At 40.1% G+C, this 12,810-nt stretch overlaps 1 protein-coding gene and 1 long non-coding RNA gene across 2 annotated transcripts in view; one reads left to right on the top strand and one right to left on the bottom strand.

Moving 5' to 3' along the window:
* The window catches only part of LOC133368298 (disintegrin and metalloproteinase domain-containing protein 2-like), a 93,320-nt gene that overhangs the window by 77,990 nt on the left and 2,520 nt on the right, over positions 1–12,810 (top strand). The gene's annotated exons all lie outside the window — the stretch shown is intronic.
* The window catches only part of LOC133368304 (uncharacterized), a 56,693-nt gene that overhangs the window by 24,077 nt on the left and 19,806 nt on the right, over positions 1–12,810 (bottom strand). The window contains exon 3 of the long non-coding RNA XR_009758619.1: positions 11,195–11,271. This is a non-coding gene — a long non-coding RNA (uncharacterized LOC133368304). The remainder of the gene's footprint in view (positions 1–11,194; positions 11,272–12,810) is intronic.

The raw sequence follows: 12,810 nt of genomic DNA on the forward strand, positions 1-12,810 counted from the left end.
AAATCCAGGACAGCTTTTTGCAACAAAAACAGAGATAAGCTATTAATTAGTGCGTAGCAGAGAGAAGTTACGGCTCCCCAGTGAGATGTCAAAAACCGATCAATCTGGCAAATCTCTTTTAAACAGCAACAATTTAAGTCAAGTAAAAGAAAAATATAGAAAGAAGGGTGCTTGCCTGTTAGTGCGTTCTCTCTTAGAAGATAAGATGAACGTTCGCTTTAACAGATAGAGCTTGCTGTTGAAAATCCGTCCCACCTTCGTCGGCTGGACCTCGTCCCATAAATTAATGAGATCTGGTCGTCCCAACAAAAATAGGCTTTGAGGTTAATCTCTTCGTTTCTCCCTACCCGGGAGAAGTTCAATCAGTCAAAAAAAAAAGAAAAAACTGACTGATATATCTGAATAAGCTTCTTTTGAGGCAGGAGCCCGTCTCAAAAGCAGGCACAGGCTAAGTCACCCTTCCCGGAAGTCCCCTGAACTTGAACTTCTGATTGTATTAAGTAGTGTGCTTTTTAACTGTTTTAATTGTCATGCTTTTTAACCGGTTTGTTGTATATTTTAATTAAGGATGTTTTAATCTTCTGATTGAATTATAATAGTGTATTTTCATTATTTATGTATTTTATAATTGATTTTATAGCTATAAACCGCTTAGAAGCCATCTTGACAAATAAGCAGTATATAAATAAATAAATAAATCTAACCACCAGCTGCTGCCTCTTATTCATGGCCACCTACATCAATAGGCAACCAAGCAGCCATTCAACATTCACAGAGGAAAATACGTTCCCCTATCCCATCCCATGACATGCAAACTCCATGTCACAGCTATAACAGCAGCAACCAGCAAGAAACAAGGCATTCCTCTTTGGGGCTGCCATATTTTGTTTTAGCAGACCTGTTCCATTCCAGAATACATTCTACATAGCAATGAAACAGGTGCAGTGATGGAGAAAGTTGCCAAGCAGCTTTCAAAGGCACAGAGGCCCTGCAGATACAAAAGAAGGTGGCCACTCCATTGTTCTGTGATCCTGTCAGAAAACACTTTAAAACCAATGTTCAAAAAAAGCAGTATCTGTTTTACTTGGGTCTCTTTTCCATCTCTATTTTGATTTTACTTTCTGTTCATTCCCTTGTGAGGCTCAGACTTCACTATTCCAATTTTAAACGTTTTTCATGATTTTTTACGTGAACATATTGTCACCCTGGGTTCCTGCTGGCAGGAAGGGCAGGATATAAATAAAATAATAAATTAAATAAATTAATTAAATAAACATATCTTCCATTGGGACCATTCTGGATCCTAAACACCGAACCCTGAATCCATTTTTCTCAGCCTTCACCTCATGTCCACAGAAGCCAGTTCCTTGGATCCCTGCTTGGATTAGGAGCGGTAATGCCCTCTCCCCTGCTCTCCTTAATCTCTGGGTTAAACGGCTGTTAAGGCTGGGAATCTAGTCAGTTTGCAACTAGTTTGAACTGGTGGAAGTTTCAGAGGGATGTAATTTAGGGATTAGTGATAGACATGCTTTATTCGTTTGGTTAATTACTTTTATTTGCCATCTAATATTGTTTCCCATTTATACCATGAATCATACATTCTTTGTACTCTTATATTTCAGTTTTTGCTGAATTTGTATATTTTCCTCATTTCTGTGCTTTGATTTAAATAAATCTTCCCATTTATTTTTATTTTTGGTCTGACTCTGGTCCCTTTCTGATTACCACCACTAGCTCACTGGAGCAAAAATTAAGAACCTATTTTCATTGCTCTTGCAGCAAGTGGTTGTGGGTAGTGTTATACAAAATTCCTGTTTTTTTGTGGACATTGCTGGCAGGGTGGAGACTGGTCCATTAGGGCAGTGTTCTTCAACCTTGGGTCCTCAAGATGCTGATGGACTACAACTCCCATCATCCCTGACTAGAGATGTAAAATTTCTGGAAATTTTGAAGCCTTGGAAAAAAAAGTTTTTTCTGTTGTTTTTTTCAAAAAAAACCACAATTTTTTGGAAAAATTGAAAAAATTCAATATTAGCATGTTTTACAGATTGGAAGTCACTTTGTTACTTCAAGAACATCAAATGTCATTATGTAAAAGTTGGTTTGGCATAAAATTATTGCATTTGGTATATTAAAAGTACATTTTATTCAAACAATTATTACAAATTGAATTTACTTTTTAATTTTTTTACTTTTTTGTATGTATGTATGTATGTATTTATTATTACGGTCAAAGACCCAACAGATATAAAATTTAGCCAGTAATACAACAAGTATAAAAACAGTGCATATTAATACAAATATGTTCTTAGTAAAAAGTTTTAAAACGGGGAAGGCTTTCTTAACATCTGGGCTAGATTAAGAAATTTAGCAACGGATTGTGTCGTCAGCTTATCAACATCTGATGTGAGGTATTGCAAATACCAGGATAATGATTGATTATAGGAAAGATAAGTCTAGATCGTTCTGCATTATACAAATTACAACAGAACAGAATATGAGCCAGGGATTCAGTCTCAGTAAAAGTGCAGGGGCAAAGGCGCTTCTCTAGAGGGATACCTTGAAAGCGGCCTTCAAGGATCGTGGAAAGAAGACAATCAAATCTTGCTCTAGAGAAAACCAGGTGGTATTTCGAGATGGACAGTCTCATGAACCTGTATATGTTCATGAGTTATTAACAATCTCATAAGTAATATCTTGGCTCAAGCAAGGGACTCTGGGAGTTTTAACTGTTAGAAAAGGCAGGCCTCTGATAGAATAATACATTAAGTTTCGGTTTCCAGCTGAAGACGGTTAAGGAGAAGCCTAAACAAGAAACACCTGGCTATCTGTGCTGATTAGCAAGTGCCTAGCACCCAAGGTCATTTTGGCCTGTGAAGTTTCAAACACTGTTGGGAGGGGGGCCGGGAAGGCGTGCAAAAGTGAGAAACATCTAGAAAGGGGTTACATCAGCCCATTCCTGATTGGTCAATTAATCTTGGACCGTTAGGATTCTTTTCCTTACGTATAGGGCTAGAGACCCATAGCCTTTGTTCTCTGCTGCCTTGGTTCGAGTTCTATACCTCTCTGCTTTTGTGGTTCCCTGGTGTTGCCTATGGGAGGTAACTTAGGCAGGGTTCCATTGCTTTGTGGTTAACATCATTCTCTCTTAGGAGGGATGCCACTTCAACCATCTACCTCATGTGTAAGTATTAGGTTAGAAAAGGTTGTTATTTTCATGTTGTGTATCTGAACTCTTTTATTTGACTTAAGCCCCTGTTTTGGGTATAAAGTCTTAAAGGATTACTTGCTGCTATATATTAATGTGCACTTATCTATTTTAATAAAGCTACTTCTATTTGACCTGGTGTGTTCTTTGAGAGAAAGGGTGGTTCTGAATTCAGTACCTTGACCATCTCAGTCACGTAACTACCAAAGAGGGAAAAAGAAGTTAAAAGCTTAATTCCAATTGTGGGGTTTTACCAGAGGTTTCCTGACAAGGAGTGTAGTTTTGGCTCTTGTCTTTTTGAACCTTGGTTTACCTAATTGTCTGGGCTCAGAGTCTCCCCTAACTCTGAGTGGACCAGTAACAGGGGTGGTGGCAGCCTACCTTCTACCTTGCAGGGTTGGTGTTGGATTGCACAGCCTTGGCAGGGGTGAATTGGTATATTTTGGTTCCAGTCCCATTGCCCTAAGGTTGGGAAGTGGGTCTGACGCATGGTCCTTGCGCCTTGACAGCAGGAATCCATGACAGACAGATTTGACAAATAGGCAGCATGATTAGGAAAAGCAAAGTTCAAGTCTAGCAACATAGGGGAGCAAATTGAGTTGGCTCTCGATCTTGAATATTGGAGATCAATGTCTTTAATATGTTGTTCTATAATGTGATTTGCTGAGACTGGATCGATAACAGATAAAAGCTCTAGTGAAAGGCCAAGCATCTTTAATTTGTTTTGAATGTTCTTTGACCAGGAGCTGGTAAAGGGGTCTTTCCATAAAAGATGTAAATAGTCCTTAGAGGGGTCAGCATAGATCACTTTGATCCAATATCTAAAGGCCATGAGCCATGCCATGCATTCAGTGGAATAAAGCCCAGCCTCAAGACGGAGACCAGCAGCAGATGCACAGCGGGGCATACCAAAAATAGTTCTCAAAAAGCGAGATAAAACTGATTCGACCTTGGCATTAAAACCGGGGGCCCAAATTGGGACCCCGTATAGAAGTTGAGAAAGGATTTTTTATTTGAAGACTTGAATCGCTGCTGGAATGTATTGCCCTCCCGTGGTGAAAAAGAAACGAAGTAAGGCCTTAGTGGCATTCAAGGCAGATTGAACCGCGGAAGAGATATGGGCAGTCCAAGAGAGTGTAGCCTGGAAAGTGACCCCAGGTATTTGAACTGCCTGACTTGATCCATTGAGTGTCCCTTAATGATCCAGGGGTGGGTAGATATCCGGCAAGAGAATACCATAATCTTGGATTTAGAAAAATTAATAGTTAACAAATTTTTAGTACAATATCCCATGAAGGCACGTAGAAGCCGTTTTAAGCCAATATTCGATGACATTAAAACGGCATCATCAGCATATAAAAGCAAAGGGCATTTAATCCCAGCTAATTTGGGGGGGTGAAAATTATCAGACAAGCAACAGTTGCTCATATCATTGAGAAAGAGGTTAAATAGTGTTGGAGCCAGAATACAGCCCTGGCGCACACCACTAGAGGCCGGAGTGGGATTGGTCAGGCTTCCATCAGCGCCACAGTGAACGTGAACAGAAGTACAATGGTAGAGAGAGCTGATAAGAAAGAGCAATCTTTTGCCTATAGTACATTGATACAGCTTGGACCAAAGTTTTGTTCTCGAGACAGAGTCGAAAGCCGCTTTAAGGACATAAAGGCGACTGATAAACCATTGCCAAAAGAGGAGGAATACTTCTCGGCTAGATGTGTTAGTACTAGACAGTGATCAATCGGATATTTACCCTTTCTAAACCTGGCCTGCTCTCTGCCCAAGATATTTTCCTCCTCAATCCATGCTAACAGCCTGAGATTAAGAAAACTGGCATATAATTTGCCCACAATAGATAAAAGGCTAATAGGCCTATAATTAGCGGGATCACTCCTGTCACCTTTCTTAAAGATGGGGATAATTACAGCCTCAAGCCACGTAGAGGGGATTCGACCAGAGTGGTTAATATGAGAAAATAAGTTGGCTAATAGAGGAGCTCACCAGTCAATATGCATCTTTAGCATTTCAGAAGGGAAGGCATCAATGCCCAGAGCTTTTCCAGTCTTAAGATTGTTGATCAAGGAGATGATCTCCAACAATGTTACAGGGGTTCAAGCAGGAAGGGGAAAAGAATCCACGGGGATCAAGGGACGCATTGGCGAACCATCATTATCTGAGAACAGAGCAGAAAAATGGCGTTCCCAGATAGGAGGAGGAATTTGCACTGAGAAGGGGTAGAGGAACCAAGAGCATCGGTCACTAGAGACCAAAATAGTTGGAAATTGTTATTAAGGGAAGCACTGATTAAGGCTTTCCATCTATTATGGAGTGTTAATCTTTTTTTAGAGGAAAGTAGTTGCTTATATTTCCTTTTAATAATAAAATATTCAGGGGGTAATATGGAGATATTTTGTAACCTATAAAACTTATAGATCGATCTCAATTGGTTCTTAGCCTCAAGGCAGTCATTATCAAACCAACAGGAAATAACAGGACACACATCGGCATTAAAAGCGTTAAAATTAGACGTTAAAACCGCATATAAAGCGGAAGATAATAATGAGTAATCACATAAAACAACGGAGGCATCAGAGGGAGCAGCAAGGCCAGCATCCATAATTCGAGATCTAAGAGCGGTGGCTCTAGGGGAAGTAAGAAAGGAGGTTACCTTATTAGAGGAAGCGACAGACCAACGGATTCTCTTCTAACTGGGACATGAGTCCTTAACTGCAAAATGTGGATGAGCAGCAAAATGACCGGGTTCAGCCAGTGACAATGTAATATTTAAAGGGAAATGATCGCTATCTAATTTGTCTGCTATTGTAAAATTAGAGGTCCAAGGAAGCAAAGGATGGGAAATTAAAACATAATCAATCACACTGCTGCCATGGGAAGAGGTGAACGTAAATTCTGGACTATTCCCTAGTTTTACATGACCATTTAAAATCAGCAGATTAAGTCTAGCAATGAGCTGAGATACAAATTCCAGCATAATTTACTCTAAGATCTTTAGACGATCTTTGGTATCTGGGCATATAATTGCAAGGACGCCCCATAAGGGCGAATTTAGGAGAGTGTTGTTATTTGGGCCGATTCTTGCATTAAGATCCCTAAGAATAATAAGGGTTGCCCTGGGATATGAAGAGATAAGGTCTAAAATAAATCTCTCCAGAGTATCCCAGGACAACTCAACATCCTTCTTAGAGGCAGCAGGAGGAATGTAAACATTAAACAGTAAAAAGGTTGCAAATTTAAATTTCAATAAGCCCGCAAGGGCAAAATTATCACAAGCACCCAGCACCGTGAAATTAGCCCGAAGGGAGGTGGATATGAGAATTGCCAAACCAGCCCTGGGTCTGCCCCTACTGTTAGCAGACAGAGCAAATAGCTCAAATGTGGCAAATCCATTCAAATAGATGGAGTTGGTGGACCAAGTTTCCTGGAGACAAATCACCTCATGCATTTTAAGGAAATCCAAGAAATCCGACGATGCTTTCTTTGAGGCCCAACCAGCGATATTCCACGAAAGGATTTCAATCGAGTCCTGGAAGGTAGCTACTCTATTTTGGGGAGCCCATAAGGCATCAGCGCATGGCCCGGAAGGCAAATCAGCAGGAGGGACTATACAAGACGGGGATTGTCACTCCAAGACTGTAATCTGGTTGAGGTCTCCCGCTCTGTCCACAAACACAGAGCCTGCTCCCCTCACCAATCTATCCTCCAAGAGCTGGGAAGTCTCAGTGGGGGGGACCTTAGCGGGAGAGTGTCCCAATTCCTCAGGGTCAAGGTACCTGACATGAAGCCATTCAAGGCCTGAGGTTAGGGCCAGCGGATGGGGCCTAGGGTGCTTAGAAGTCAAAAGATCACTGGAGCTATTAGCTGAATTCTGATGGAACGAGGGGGAGGATGAGGGAATCTGATTATGAGTAGGAGAAAGAGGCTTATCAAGGGGATACTCCTGATTAGTGAGGTAGGTCTTCACTTCAGGCTTACCAGGCTTGGGGTTGGTTATCATCTGATCGTTAACCAATATCAGTGGCTGAAGTGGAATAGTCTTATTGTGAGGGAGGACTTGAGTGAGAGTATCAATTAAAGAAATAAGTCAAGCAATAATCTCCAGTTGGGATTGGATAGGCAAAAACTGGGAAGATTTTAATAATTCTATTTCTTCAGGAACCAAAGCAGGCAAGAGCAAGGTAGAGTGATCAGAAGGACCAGATTCCGAAAGAGGACCACTAGGCTTAAGGTGCAAGGTAGAGTTAGGAATATTTAACAGAATAAGAGAATTAGAAATTCCCCTCTTATTAGAGGGGTTGGTTTCTTTAGAGAACAGAGGATTTGATTAATGAACAGTCTAGATATTGGCATATTTGCTTGAAAGAATAGGGGTTTCTGCTTATATAGCGAAAGCACCGAAGCCGAAGATGAAAATGTAACTATGGCACGTGCATTTCGATAATTATAAAACAAATAGGCAATATCTACAATATCATCGAATTACTCACAACAGGGGGCTATTTTTCGCATCAAATTTTAAAAATGAGTTTTACGTTGGAGGAAAGAAAGCCGTCCCTTTGGTTTGGGGAAATTTGAAAAAACTAATTTTTGATTGTTCAAAGTCAGATTCCACTTTTGTTTCTCTAAAGGAAGGGGTAGGTATCGAGGGGTCTCTCACAAAGAGGGAGCAGTCTCGAGGATATGTTGCCAAGGACCAATGGAAATTCGGATTCAAGAATGTCATTTAGAGGTGACATCAGTGTCTCTCGTGGTGACTCTCTTGGCAGGTCCGCGAGGCAGGATAGATCAGATACAGAGTGTGAGTTATGAATAGGAAGATTAGACGTATAAGTCTGCGTGGAGGCTTTCTTTTCTTATCGGAGCGATGGATGGTTGGGAAGAATCAAGGAGGTTGAAAAGCCTTTGGAAGTTGAAACCTTTACGTCGTTTTACATTATTAAGCCTGCCACTCCGAGCCTTAATGTTTTTAGGTTTAGGGTGGGCTAAGGATTTATGCTTTATCTTACGGGTGAGGCGATTTGCTGGCTTCTGAGAGGCTCTAGGAGAAGATTGCTGCGGTTCTGGATGAATTTGCAGGTCATTAACTCCAGATGCTTGGCCCAGGATAATTGCATAGGGATAAGATTTATGGAGTTCAGCCAACACCACCAGGAGATCCTAACATTTCGATAAAAATTTTTTAACTGATTCCAATTCTTTAGGAAAAGGGAAGCCTCGGGGACTTCCGGGAAGGGTGACTTAGCCTGTGCCTGCTTTTGAGACGGGCTCCTGCCTCAAAAGAAGCTTATTCAGATATATCAGTCAGATTTTTTTTTTTTTTTTTTGACTGATTAAACTTCTCCCGGGTAGGGAGAAACGAAGAGATTAACCTCAAAGCCTATTTTTGTTGGGACGACCAGATCTCATTGATTTATGGGACGAGGTCCAGCCGACGAAGGTGGGACGGATTTTCAACAACAAGCTCTATCTGATAAAGCGAACGTTCATCTTGTCTTCTAAGAGAGAACGCACTAACAGGCAAGCACCCTTCTTTCTATATTTTTCTTTTACTTGACTTAAATTGTTGCTGTTTAAAAGAGATTTGCCAGATTGATCGGTTTTTGACATCTCACTGGGGAGCCATAACTTCTCTCTGCTACTCACTAATTAATAGCTTATCTCTGTTTTTGTTGCAAAAAGCTGTCCTGGATTTGCATTCTAAAGATATACACAGAAGAGGGATTTCTATTCCAGATTTTTATTTTGAAGAATATTATATTGTCTGAGACTACTCTCTTTTTGGTCTATTTTATTTTGACGAATCTGTTTCCTGACGACCGCCATTAATTGTTTCGATCCTGGGAACTGCATTTTGTTTACTTAAGCATGGAGAGATAAGGCTGTCTGCTCTGTTTATACTGTGATGTCACCAAGTTTGGAGTATTAACCCAATTGTTGCTGAAATAAGAAGTGGTTTTCCTATATTTTTCTTTTAAAATGGCAATTAAGAAAGTGGCTGAGAATCTGGAAATAACTATGTTTCAGAAAATAATGGATGAGATTGAGATAACGAAACAAAACCTGCGACAGGATTGTAAGGAGCTGAAAATTGAATTGAGTAAAATGAAGCAGGAGATTAAAGATATAGGGGTCCCTGTGAGAGAGGTGACCCTGGAAGGGGTCCCTGTGAGAGAGGAGACCCCGGAGATTGGAACAAACGTGGAACAGGAAAAAGATTTGGAGTCTATGGACTTTAGAAACAAAATCTATTGTTTGGAGACACAGGAGATTAAAGACATAGGGGTCCTTGTGAGAGAGGAGACCCTGGAGACTGGAACAGGGGTCCCTGTGAGAGAGGAGACCCTGGAGACTGGAACAGGGGTCCCTGTGAGAGAGGAGATCCCGGAGATTGGAACAAACGTGGAACAGGAACAAGATTTGGAGTCTATGGACTTTAGAAATAAAATCTATTGTTTGGAATTCAATGTTATCTCTGAAGAAATTAATGAAGATTCTAGAGATAAAGTTATCAATGGCATGGATAATCTTCTGGACTGGAATGATGTGATGGAGCCCAATATAGAGAAAATCTATGGAATTAACTGCAGCCATGTGACAATGGAAAAACTTTCAAGAGATGACCCAGTGTATTTTGAAAAAAAGAACAGAGATATGATTTTACAGCAGTATTTCAGCAACCTATTCAGAATGGATGGCAAGAAAATATTTGGGATAGAGGTAATTCCCATCAGACTCTTACTATATGACTATGGCTTTGACAGCAAGATTATTATGGAATACTGATAATGGAAGATTGGATACTGAAATTACTGGACTTAACAAGACTACTGAAGATGGAAGATGGAAAATGGAACTAATAGGGATAATAGAACAATGGCTACTGAAATTACTGAACCTAACAGATTCTGATGTGATGGATTAATTGAAATGTTTATTTTGACTATGGTTATGACAATAAGATTATCATAATTAGTAATGAGATGGATTAATCGATATGCTTATCTGGAAAAAAAAATTGTTAGATATATTTCTTAAAGAATTGAAACCTCTCTTTGACTTTTTGTGGAAAGAATAAAGTAATGTTTATGAGATTTGATGATTAAGTAAGATAATTACTGGAGGAAAGTGATTTTATAATATGACTTAAGAGACAGGATTGTTATATATTATAGACTTATAACTGATTTGATCTTTGACAAATGGGAAGTCAATATTTTACTCTTTATTTTTTATTTTTGTTTTTTTTTTTCTTTCTTTTTTTTTTTGTTTGTTTAACTATTTTTGATTTTGTTTTTTGTCTTTGAATGTTTTATGATTTCGTCTTGTATGTTTTATGAAAATCTGAATAAAAATTATTGAAAAAAAAAAAAAAAAAAAAGGAAAAGGGAAGCCTCCAGATTACAGGTCCCAAAGGAGATAGGGCTCGACTCCGCCGCTAACTCGGCATAAGCCTGTTGAGAGGTATAGTTGATTGACATATTGAGAAGAGGGAGCCACATCTGTAGGGCTTAAGTGAATTGATGCAGAAGATAAAGGCCGACCTTCTGAGTTGGTAGAATCACATCTCATGCTCAAAGAGGACAAAACAAGAGGAAATAAGTAAGGATTAGGCATTCGCTCAAAAGGGCAGCTTGGGGACATTACTGCCTCAATTTCAGATGCCAGATTAGGTCCCCCGGAGAGCCTTTTGAGGAAGGGCAAACCTCACTTGTTATAATCCACCAACCAATCCAAATGTTGGAAGGCCTGAGGGATCGTTGAAGGATCTTTATCATCCGGCAGCCGGGAACTTCCAGCCCCACCCTCGAGCTCTCTACAATCCGTTCCTAGAGGATTCTCTTTAAAGGGGAAGTACGAAGGAATTTTAGTTTGTTTTTTTGCTTGATTGTTTTTTTTTTGTACTTTCCTTTTCCTTCTTCTTCTTCTTCAGGGAGGTTAGCGCACGGAGTAAAGCTTTCCCCAAAGCCTTACCTGCTTGTCGAGTGAGAGCCATATCTGCCGGGAATTTAAGTAGTTTGTGGCAGGAAAAAAAGCCGGGTCTGCAGCAGCTGTAAAGGGTTCACATAAAAAACAATTAGCAACTCAATTTAACGCTGAAGACAATGTCGAGTGCAAAATAAAGCAAACAATGTCCAAGCCCGGCACGTTGACTGAAGCACGATTCACAAACCACGACCAGGTTGATTACCTTGTTTATATTAGTGAGCTGGAAGGCTCCGACCGTCATCCGAGAACGAAAGCGAAAAAGCGTTATCAAAAAGAAAACACAGGAAGAACAGCCCTTAGAGGCACCAGAGGTATAATTGACATAAAAATCCCGGCAAAGGTGATGCAGGTTGTTTAGGCTTGAAGTAAAAGCTCTAAAAGCTCTAAAATCAGATAAATTGGAAGTAAAATGAGGAGCTCCAAACTTAGCATCCTCCTAAGTCACCACCTTGCTCGTATCCATATTCTTTTACTTTTTTTGTAACAAATGGATCTACATGATCCTGAACTGTAAGGAATGTCTTTCATTTTGCCAGTTTATGAGAAGCAGGCAAAAAACAATTTTAAAAAAAGAAGAAACCATCAACATTAATAACAAAATTATTTATGTCTCCGCTAGTCCTCCACAGTGTCAAGCAGACATAAAGCATCCATTCCCATAAAAAGAACTGAGAAAAAGGGGAGAACCAAGATTCAATGAAACATTTTATTCATCATGCTGAATCAAAACATTCTACTTGAATCTTGCTTCATCACAGCAGGCTAACTTAGGGGGCTAGAGGCAGGCCACACTGCACACAGAGCTCTTGTACCTTCAGCCCCTCAACACTACTCCCCATCCTCCGACATCTGCTGCCTTAGGCTGCTGCCTCTCTCTGCCTAATAGTAGAGCCGGCCTTCATTGTGGAAAGCCATTGGTCCCACAGCAGGCATCTCCCAGGATAATTCTGGGCTCTGCATGCTGGCCTCCTACCCACAGCAGTATGGAACAGTATCCAAGGAGAGATGCTGGGGTCTCCTACAACTCCCTGTAGGGATGGAAAGATCTGTCAATTTTGTTCAGTTTTTCACTTTTCCAATCTTAAATTCAGTTCTCCACATTTCTGCAGGAATTTGCTGTTCTTTTTTTTCTAAATAAAATCCTCATGAAGCTTTTTCAGCATTTTAGTGCAAATTTCTCCTAATAAATACATTTTATATGCAGTTGACTAATGTACACATTTTTGCAAGCAATTTCTCCTACTGTAATGCATTTTGATGTCATTATCACTAATATATTCCTTTTTTGCACACTTTCCCCCAATACATGCATTTTTGTAAACATCTTGTGGTTGGAGATCTGCACTGCAAAATTCATAAGTGTGTGCACCAAGCCAGCACCATAAAAACAGGCATTTAACATCCAGCTACTTGCCATTCCAAAACCACATAAAAGGGAATAATACATTTGAAGCCCAGCTAATGACTTAGAGATGTCAACAAGGATATTAGTTATAAACATCATGTGTGTCCCAAACAATGTGCTGGGACACCTTGGGAGTGTGCCAGAAATAAACTGAAGCTCTCAGCCTTTGTCGAACAGAGATGGAAAGCCTCAGGCC

Source organism: Rhineura floridana, chromosome 12 (assembly GCF_030035675.1).
Source record: "Rhineura floridana isolate rRhiFlo1 chromosome 12, rRhiFlo1.hap2, whole genome shotgun sequence".
Lineage (NCBI taxonomy): Eukaryota > Metazoa > Chordata > Lepidosauria > Squamata > Rhineuridae > Rhineura > Rhineura floridana.